Raw genomic sequence first — 11,658 nt, 5'->3', positions numbered from 1 at the left:
GGAAAAACACATTCTCAAATAGTTTATAAGAAAAAAGTACACTTAAATACTTTTTACTTAAAATATTTCAAATTTACAGCTTCCATGGGTTCTTACCACCCTCAAGTATAACCAAGGTTAACTGAAGAAATTACATTTTACTCTTAAAATAAAAAGCAAACGAATACCCCAAAGCATACTACAGAACTGTCGATTTGGTGTCTCTGAAAGTATTTTTGCCCCCATACTGATGATTACACGATTAGTCTTATCAATGTTGTGGACAATTAAATTTTAAATAGTTTTTTCGCGAAGATTTAAAGCAATGCTATTTTTGGGATAGTATTTAAATATAAATATACGTATATTGATCGAGACATATTTTTTATTCTCAAAAAATCAACCATGGAAAGATATATGAAGAAAGACCTAGTTTAGCTAAGTTAAGGACTAACGACTGCACACCGAAAAGAAAATTAAGTTAAACTAAAGCTTAAGGTGGTATGGGAGACCTCCATAATGTGTTGTACTTTTTTTCGAAAGAAACTAACACAACAAGTATAACTTAACACTTTTATCTTTTTCTAAGTTGTTACCTAACAGCCTAGTGTAATGTCTAAGAACGTTCATTACGAATCAGTAAGTCATAAGTTCAACTTTCGCTTTGGATTTTATAACTTTTGTCTTTCTTAAAAATATAAAATCATGATTTTTGGCCAAATATTGTAAAATTTACTATTTTAAAATCGTGAAAGCATTATTACTGATATCTTCATTAATATCGAAAGGTGTTAATGCATAAAACAAGAGTAAGTTGTTTTACATTTTTTAAAATAAAAACACATTGACTTATCAATGAATATTGAGATTAATTCGGATTATGATTAAGTACCAGTCACGATCAAAACGTAATTAATTATCGAGGAAATAATTAAAATTGATGATAAAATCATGCAAAAACGTTTCCATTTAATCAAATTCAAACTTACGATATGTATAGAATTTGCTTTTAATGCTTTTAATAGACAATGATTGTAATGAATGATTATAATGCAAACTTTATAGGTATATCAGTGATGAAATAAGAAGATGAAACTAACACAAACTATAAAGATTCAAAATATCGAAACGCGACGACTTGTCAAATATATGAAAAGGATAATCTTGAAACGGTAATTGATTTATAAGATAGGATTTTTGCTGTTACTTCGTGGATATTTTGTACAGAGGTTAATAATATATATCTTTGGGATCTTTATTTTGTTTTCTTTGTTGTTGTTTTTTTTTTTGTGCCATGTGTATTTATTAGATCTGTAAACTCGCTCTAGAGAATAGCGGAAGCGTTATGAGAAAAAATTATTGCCTGTGAAAGGTTTTGTTGTCTACTCAAATGATATAAATCAAGGAATTCTACTGGTTGCGAGTGTCATAGTTAACTGTTTATAATGTGTGTACAAGATATAAAATACCTAGTAATTAATTACTAACAGACAACCTCACCGCAGAATGCTGATCGTTCGTTGTGTAATGATTGCCACAAGCAGTTGGTCTGTTGTTTCATTGAATACTGTTCCTACCAATCATCGCTTTGTTCACCTATCTCACAAGTATATAAAGGAGAACAATGGAAGGTTATCTCAATATTCTCTTGATATTTCATCTTATCAGTTTGTACGTACCAACAGTTGACGAAAATGAGATCTACAACAAAAAGCCGAACAATGACCAGCGTCTGGAAGAAGATTGCTGAGAAAGTGAAATACATTCACGATCTTCAAAACAACACCACAAGAGGGAAAAAGAGCTGAAGAAAATCTAGATCAAGAAGTTATTTCTCTACAGAAAGGTCCTTCTGAAGCAATCCGTGTGATCTAGATGACAGTTCTACACCAGTGCAAAGCAGTTTAATTTGTTGAAGAAAGCTAAACTATTGAAGAAAAGTCAACAAATATGTAGAAAAGTCTATAACAGTGTGGAAAATCTACCAGATCTAATTAAAACGGTGTTAATGCAATGTATACAGCAGAATAAGGGTGCATTGCCGTCTTAATGTGTGCAGAACAGTCTTAAATCGTATAGAACAATCGTATAAAACAGTCTTCAAAGGCCATAAAGATCTATAACTGCACCGGGCATTCTACAATATGCTGAACAGGAAACTTTAGTACAGCAAAAGTCAACAAAAGTGCAGAATGAGTTCTACTGTTCAGATGGGTTTACAACAATGCAGATTACTCTATGAAAGAATGGGGCCAATTACATCCATCCACAAAGAGTCTACAGCAAAACACATTGTTCTCATTTTAAAATTATGATACTCAGAGAATATGAAATGAATAAAATGAAAGTATCTCAATTTTTTAAGAATAACTTATTTTTAGAAAGGGGGAGGGGGTTGCGGACCCAAATAATCTTGCGGTTTTTTTTTCTTTCCTAAGTTCATGTCACACGTCAGTTGATACATCCCAAGAAGTTGAGTGCAATACATCATGTATACTATTGACACAGCCTATGTAAAAGCAATTAATAGCAATACTCCCCCGTGTGGTTTTTACCAATTGTTATCATGTTTCCCTGTCGTTAACGAGTAAATTGACGTTAATGTCTTAGTCTAACAGTTATTGGTGAATCTCCGTCAAGGAAGACCTGAAGGTTGTTTTATTACTAAACGCGGAAAATCAATTAGGTCTAATCAAATTGAATCCACTTTTTAATATTATTTCCAAGCTTCTGTTTTATCTCATTTCATTGTTTCAAAACTCATAAAATGGTAACCAAAAAATATTGTACTACAGATACATGTATGTCAGTTTGATGCTTTTATTCATTTTCAACAGGACTTTGAAAGCAACTTATCTTAATATTTATAGACATTAAAAAATTTCATGAAAATGATTACGATTTTTTTAATGTGAACATTTTTGTATGGTATAATGTTTAAAAAATGAAGATGAATTACGAGAAAAGGCTTTCGAAATGAAAGTCCACCTGATAAAGAATAAATACATCTCAGGGCATCAGTCAGGATTCCATGGTCCCTTTTCGTGATTGCAATCGGTTGCCATTTCGACAGAAATTTTATTTTACACTACCAAAAATAAATGTTTGCATATTTAAGAATTTTATAATACTACAGATATAAAGAGGTACATGTACGCAGATTTTCGATGTTTTTGTTTTTTAATATGCCTTTTTTACCTTAACCCTAACCCTAACTTACTTTACACGTTTTAATTTTTAATTTGATATTAGACTTAAATTACTTTTATTGTTCTATTAATGGTAATGATAAAAAATACATGATAATTGACAAGAAAAGTTCGAGTACTTCTTATGTGAAAAATATATTAGGAAACACACATAATACTTAGAAAAATATTATCCTCTTACAGATTTTAAAACACGTTGAAGTATTTTTCACCATTTCCAATTTCTTTTTTTAGTTTTTTTACTTTGTTTACTGTTCCCGCTTATTATTGATAATGATCATAATATCTTTAAAACTTCCCATTTCCTAAGCACTTTATGACCAACTGGCAAGTCACTAAACAACATTTGAATGCAAATTGATTTAGAGAGATTGAGACGACTTTAACAAAAATCATATTTGTATATTTAAAAAATATTAGCGAATATGTGAAGCCAATTTTTTGGGCCTTAGTTAAGTAATTTGTTGCAACCAATTTTCAATCATGAATATGATCCATGGTCATACTGGCATTCGAAAATGCGTGAAAAATATTTCCAGTTTTATCCTGAGTGACAGCAACATTCATTAGAATTCTGTAACTGATGCATGCCTGTTTGACATATTTAGGGACATTTAACTATAATTAACAATCGATGGATATTTCAAACCAGCAATATATATATTTTGTATTTGTTCTTCCCCTATATTTTGTTCTTTATGTCAATTATAAAACAAAAGTATACGTTGTTTTTAGTTATGAAAGGTCAAAAAAGTGATTATTCTGATAATTATGTTAATGTCACCAAAAAATAAATCATCTTCCAAACCCCATCTGCGTTCCCGGATTATGTCGATATTTTTATGCTTCACATGATATACCTGCCATAAAATATCAAACATGGCATGGATCTTACTAGTACTGTAATAACAAAAATACTATTACTATTCCTGTCATGACTGTTAAGTGTGATACTTATTGTCATTTGAGCTTATATGATCGGAAGAAAAGGAAGGTCATCTAAATGAATGTTAGGAATTTTGCGGGTGTCATGACCATGAATTTCTAACTGTCTCCAGAGTTGAAATAAAATGCAATAAAAATGAGTGGTTTCAAAAACCAGCGATGCATTATAGTACAACATGAAATTTGGGATGTATCTAAAAGGGCATTTTTAATTCAATGCACACGTTAGAGATACAATATGTAACGAAACGTGCTGGAGTGGGCAGAGGTGTATTCGACATTCACTAAAAAACCAGCCGCTGTACACAATTGGCTGAGAAATGGACAACATGAATGAAGTATGTAAATCTCAATATCACTACGGTTTGTATAGAAATACAAGACAACGCTTCTTTGACATACCATTCCTGTTTAGAAAAAAAAAATTAATGCAGACAATCCCTATGAACTTAAATGGCGTCTGAGCATACTAAACCTTTCACCTCTATAGCTGTAAATAATACCTCGAGTCCTGGTATATATTAATGAAGTAGTAATGAATTAATCCACCTAATTATGCGAATAATTTTGCAATTTGCAAGACATACTTTAACGCCATTAAAAAAAGAAGGTCGCAAGCTGGTACTTACTTACGATTTCTTGAATCTTCGCCGCAAAAATAGTTCATTTTCATTAAAGTTACTCTTGAATCGTTATAACTGAACCCCTATTTCTCCTTTCATTAAATTTATTAAGGTGAAATCATTTTTTTTTTCAGAAATAAAACGAATCCCGTTTTTAATCTTTTTTGTTTATAGCAACATCCTGAAGTTAATTTTACATACCTTAAGTTCAAAACCAAGGAGTGCTACAAATCTTTGATCGCTGTTTTATCTCAGGTTATAACAGCAATTTTATTTGTTTGCTAAGATTTAAGATTTTCAAAGTAGTAACAATATATAAACCAAGAAAAAGGATTTATTGAATTAATTTTTATATATATATATATATATATATATATATATATATATATATATATATATATATATATATATATAAAGAAAATGAACAGCTTTCTGGATTTACATCCTTCTTCAGGTGAACGTACATAAGTTATGAAATTGTTTTCCTTAGAAACGTTAACTATGACGTCATGATCTAATACTGTGTGATATCATCTTTCACTTTTTTTGGATTATGTTACGGATTCACACATAGAAGAAATGGCAGAACCAAATACTGTGTGACATCACCTTTCACTCTTTTTGGATTACACACACACACACACACACACACACAATCACACAATGAAATGTGGCGAAAACGAAGAGTGTTCTAAATAAAAACAAGTATTCCTTTTAAAGGAATGATCGGCAGTAATGATAAATAGATAGCTAGAAGCAATCAACATGATCAGTTTGATGTAAAATAATTTAAAAATACTGTATGTTTACAAAATATAGAATATTCTGAATCTGTACACCATAATTTCATCATTATAAACCGTCAACAAATTTGATTTTGAAATAGATGGTAAAGCCATTTGTAAACTCCTTGTCTTGTTTTATATTTTTAACGCAATTTTTAAATGTTAATGTATCTTCTTCTTCTTCAGAATACTAGGTAGGGCTCTTCAAATAGCATTAACACGTATACAAAGAAAGAGTTGTATTCTAAAAAGAATTTAATGCGACTGAAAACCATTGGATGCCATCATAACTTGCTTTTGAGATCGCATTATAACGTATCAAGCCGTCTTCCTAGATACTATTATGCAACATCAATAGATCGAGGTCAGATCATGGAGGTCAACTGCAATACAAAATGAATTCTCGATCGAAATTCTTACACGTGAGACAAAATGTGCATTCTTGAATTAACAGGTCGAACTGTATTTAATGTATGTTTGCATCTCTTAAGGTAAATGAATGGAAATAAAACTGAGTAAAATGTTATATAAATACTAAACCAAAGCTTCAAGTTTTATAAGAACTACTTATGCAAGCTGAATGTGTACGGCCTCATATGGACACAATAGTGATCGGCCGAAGCCGATCACAAAAATCCAGCGGAAAAATACAAATAAGGAGGAGAGCAAATACGGACAGGAAACGGACAAACGGAAGTGCTCGATTTAAATTGTATTAAATATTTCTTGCATACTTACCTTTTGTACATTATGGTTCATCAAGCTAACTACAGATATTAAATGAAAAAAAGTCAAACTGATAAACAGCTCGATTTGTTCGAACTCTTCCTGTGTGGACCAGAAGTAACTAAGATAAAATGATACCGGTTAACCATATCTTCAACCAAGTGTCTATCATCCATGAAAGTTTCCTGTCTTGATCACTTATAGTTTTTGATATCTCACGGGTTCAAAATGTGTTTTAAAAAACTACCTGAGACAATTGAGATATTTTTCCGAAAGTAGATTTTTTTGGTTGATTTGACATTGCATTGATACCCTATGTATAGATTTATATTTTATATATTTATTCTGTATAAAAGGAATTTTGATGTGTAAAAATAATAATTTTTGAGGTGCATACGGTGACGACCGGAAGTTACGACGAACAAAACGAAAATTTTTAACTCATCTACATTAATAGATCCACCATCCTACAAAGTTTATTTGTTTAAGTCATTACCGTTTTTTAGATTAAGAGGATTCAAAGTATTTTGTCTCGGGACAGGAAACGGACAAACGGAAGTGCTAAATGAAAATGAAAGTTAGTATTTGTTAATCATTAGAAAACAAGATTTAATTGTCTATCAATTTATCAAAAATTGCCAAGGAAAAACATTTTAACTTATAAACATCATGATTTGTTTGAATTCTTCCTGTATGGACCGGAAAAGACAGTCGACAAATTAAAAGCAGTTAAAAAAATGTTCATTCAAATGTCTATCATCCATGAAAGTTTCGTTTCTTGATCAGTAATAGTTTTTGAGATCTCGTGGGAACAATATTTGTTTTTAAAAAGTTACCTGAGATAATTGAGATATCTCACCGGAAGTATAATGTTTTTGTTAATTTAACATTAATAGCGAGCGCAGCGAGGCGTTGCGAAGCGCCGCTCGCGTAGCGAGCTCCATAGACAACTTGTACGAACGGAGGAAATTCGAATTGAAATCTGCACATTGTTCAAAGAAAATTTTGTGGACCCGCGTGAAATAGTACGGCGGCGTGGAAGGGCCAGATGAAAAAATAAAAAAATTCTTCTTTGTTCGGACAAATAAGTTATTTGTTCGGACGAATTACGATTTGTTCGGACGAATAAGTAATTTGTTCGGACGAATTACGATTTGTTCGGACAAATTAGGATTTGTTCGGACGAATAAGTTATTTGTTTGGACGAATTAGAATTTGTTCGGACGAATTGCATATTTGTTCGGACAAATAAATTATTTGTTCGGACAAATAAGTTATTTGTTCGGACGAATTACGATTTGTTCGGACGAATTAGATATTTGTTCGGACGAATTAGGATTTGTTCGGACGAATTAGGATTTGTTCGGACGAATAAGTTATTAATAGTGGTACATGTATGAGAGAGAGAGAGAGAGAGAGAGAGAGAGAGAGAGAGAGAGAGAGAGAGAGAGAGAGAGAGAGAGAGAGAGAGATATGTCATATTAATGGATACATAAATGTGAAAAGTCTAATCAGTTTACATGATCATGCGCGGATCCATAAAAATTTACCGGGGTGGTGGTGGTGGTGGTGGGGGGGGGGGGGGGGGTTTGATAGATAGTTTTGTTTGCGGGGTGGGGGTGCAAGGCCCCCCGACCATCCCGGCTCTAGATCCGCGTATAGATGTATGCCAACTGAAGGCAGCACAGGTTTTTCTTTGCTAACTATAAGTTTTATTTCGCACAATGCCAGAAGAAATGATTCCAATAGTCATAATTATTTGATTCCGCAGGTGGATTTCAATTGTCGATGTTTATATTGAAAATGTAGTCATTCTTCTGTTTACTTGGGACACTGGACATACGAAATTATCTTTCGCCTTAACTTTATACATATACATGTATACGATCAAAGTTAACTGATATGCTTCGTGGAATTGTAATAATCGCACAATTACTTAACGAGGCCGAGTACAGAACGAGTACGCACGCTTTCGCGCAGCGTTTCATTTGTATTGTGACGTCATCTTTTTGTTTTGTTGACGCCATGGCGTGATAGTTTCAACTGCAGATATTCAGCGAAATTTGTTTAAAATAGCTCGTTTGATTTGTAAAATTGATATTATATTGTGGAATAAACATTAATGTCTCGAAGTATAAGCTATATTTGGGCTCAGGTCGAAAACGTGAAGAGGGTTCAGCAAGCCTAACCCTCTGTCACGTTTTCTTAACCCGCCTAAATATCGCTTAATTCGTTTATGTCAAGACAATAACAATGTATTTTATATTAATTACCCTTGATATGTGATGTTATATATTTATTTATTACTTATATATGTCGTAATGTTTTAATAATACAATAAAGATCACCATTTCCGTCTTTGTCAATTAAAAATAGCCATTATCTGACAAACTTGGAAATTGGGCGTACAAAAAATAACTTTGATAAGACCCCTGGAACAAACCAGGAGGTAAAAGGTTTTTTTATTTGACAATTTGATGCCTTTTAGCAATAACTTAAATATGTAGAACAAAAAAAATAAATCCCTAGGGCAGAAGTTTTAAAAATGTGCAAATTTGGTACATTTCAAGCAAAATCCCATAGGGTCCTATGTTAAAAATTAACAAACTTTGAGATGACCCCTTAAACAAACGGTGTGGTAAATGTCTTATTTTTTTATCTTAAAATAATAATTATATCACTAGAAATTCTTGTAAAAAATTTCATTCAAAAATCTAGGGCAGAAAAAATTAGACCCGGCCTCGTTAAGTGACTTATAAAACAAACTAATATTTACTTATACTTTATAATATAAAGACTACATGTATATTTAGACTACATGTATCTGCTCTGGTAATGGTGTAGATGAAAGGGGGGGGGGTCAAGCCACCCCTTTCCTTCAAATGATAAATTGCTAATAATATAGACATAGGTGATATACTATCTGACAGGTTTTGCTGTCAAGCTCAATTTTCAAACTATATTTATCTAAAGGATTGGAGTTATATTATTATGGTGCCATGGGTTTCCAATAGTCTAAAACTAATGTTAACCTTAATCTCATTAGTCAACTTTGAATCTATTTCATTTTTAAAATCGGACATAGCATCAAAAATCGTCGATACAAAATCAAAGTTAGTCGTCATCATATGCAGTTTCTATCTATAAATAACCTGGATGCCGCATTCGACCGATGAAAATAGGCGTCAGATGTTTCCGATAGTATGATTCATAAACAAGATTTTCAATAATAGTTAAGAAAAATGAGATACAACCTTTTGAAAACATTGTATTAGATTGTCAATTGTTTTGTAAGCTTTTATTTCACCTTAAATCGTCCAATTATTTTAATTTTCCCCAGAACTTGATTCATTCAGTTATGATTATTGATAGTGTTTTTATTTGCGCTCCTAAAATTCCAAACATAGGAAAACTTTATAAAGCCATGTGATAATTCTAGCATGCAAATACGTCATCAGAGGTCTATTTGAGGGACAATAAGTATTTTTTATCATTAAATTCTATTTTTATTACTTTTTTGCATTATAGTTAGGATGTTGGGTTATTTTGCTGACTTTATATTATAAAGTATAAGTAAAAATTAGTTTGTTTTATAAGTCACTTAAGTAACTGTGCGATTGTTACAATTCTGCGAAGTATATCAGTTAACTTTAATCGTATACATGTATATGTATAAAGTTAAGGAGAAAATTTCGTATGTCCAGTGTCCCAAGTAAACAGGAGAATGGAGAATGACTATATTTTCAATATAAACATCGACAATCGAAATCCACCTGCGGAATCATATAATTATGACTATTGGAATCATTTCTACTGGCATTGCGCGAAATAAAACTTATAGTTAGCTAAGAAAAAACCTGCGCTGCCTAGAATTGGCATACATCTATACGCGGATCTAGAGCCGGGGTGGTCGGGGGGCCTTGCACCCCCACCCCGCAAACAAAACTATCTATCAGACCCCCCACCACCACCATCACCCCGGTAAATTTTTATGGATCCGCGCATGATCATGTAAACTGATTAGACTTTTCACATTAATGTATCCATGATTATGACATCTCTCTCTCTCTCTCTCTCTCTCTCTCTCTCTCTCTCTCTCTCTCTCTCATACATGTACCACTATTAATAACTTATTCGTCCGAACAAATCCTAATTCGTCCGAACAAATCCTAATTCGTCCGAACAAATCCTAATTCGTCCGAACAAATAAGTTATTTGTCCGAACAAATAGCTAATTCGTCCGAACAAATAAATTATTTGTCCGAACAAGTCATAATTCGTCCGAACAAATAACTTATTTGTCCGAACAAATCCTAATTCGTCCGAACAAATCCTAGTTCGTCCGAACAAATTCTAATACATCCGAACAAATAACTTGTTTGTCCGAACAAATAACTTATTTGTCCGAACAAATAATTTATTTGTCCAAACAAATAGCTAATTTGTCCGAACAAATCCTAATTCGTCCGAACAAATAATTTATTTGTCCGAACGAATCCTAATTCGTCCGAACAAATCCTAATCCGTCCGAACAAATAACTTAATATTCGTCCGAACAAATAGCAAATTCGTCCGAACGAATAAGATTTAGGTTTTTTTTATCTGGCCCTTCCACGCCGCCGTAAAATAGTTCTACATATCCCAATAATCCTTTGCGGTACATAGCAACATGGTGGAACAGAAAGCGTTTCTAAGGAAAATTCTTACCTCTAAATCGAATACATTTATTTCATTTAACAATAAAAAAAATCCTTTAAAACCACTAAAGTAAACAACACATATATGCTTTTGAACAAAATTGTATCTATCAACTTTTGCTGACATATGACGCCATGTCCTTCCCCGAATTTATCCGACAGTTTACGAGTGCCAAAGAATGTTAAGTATGACGTCACAGTGATCTCGCACAATACATTTAGAGGTGGATCATGCATCTGTGCTTGGTGTAACTTGTAGTAGACTGTAAGTACTCAATGTTAACAGCAACTCTTCGGCTGATTAGTTCTGTTCTGATTTCTTTTTTTTTTTTTGCTTACTAAATTTACATGCGAGTTCCATGCTTAATTTACTGTCATATTGATCTAATCATATATGCATACGTTATGTAGGTGACAAAAATGTATTTTTAATTTTTAAAAATACATTAAAACTACGTGCAGCCACGTCATTTTGTAATAAATAAATAAAACAAAAAAGAAAAAAAATAAACAGTTAAAATACCTACATGTATTTGTTAGCTGCATATGTTGCCAAACCTTTAAATAATATTGGATATCCCACACTAAAAAAATGGGAGGGCACATGTCTAAAGTACAGATATAGCGTACACAGATTAAAAACATTAAATAAAAATTGATGTGTCAGAGGAAAATAATCAAAACAAAGATAGCA

Source organism: Magallana gigas, chromosome 2 (assembly GCF_963853765.1).
Source record: "Magallana gigas chromosome 2, xbMagGiga1.1, whole genome shotgun sequence".
Classification (NCBI taxonomy): Eukaryota; Metazoa; Mollusca; class Bivalvia; order Ostreida; family Ostreidae; genus Magallana; species Magallana gigas.
This window is presented reverse-complemented; position numbering follows the sequence as displayed.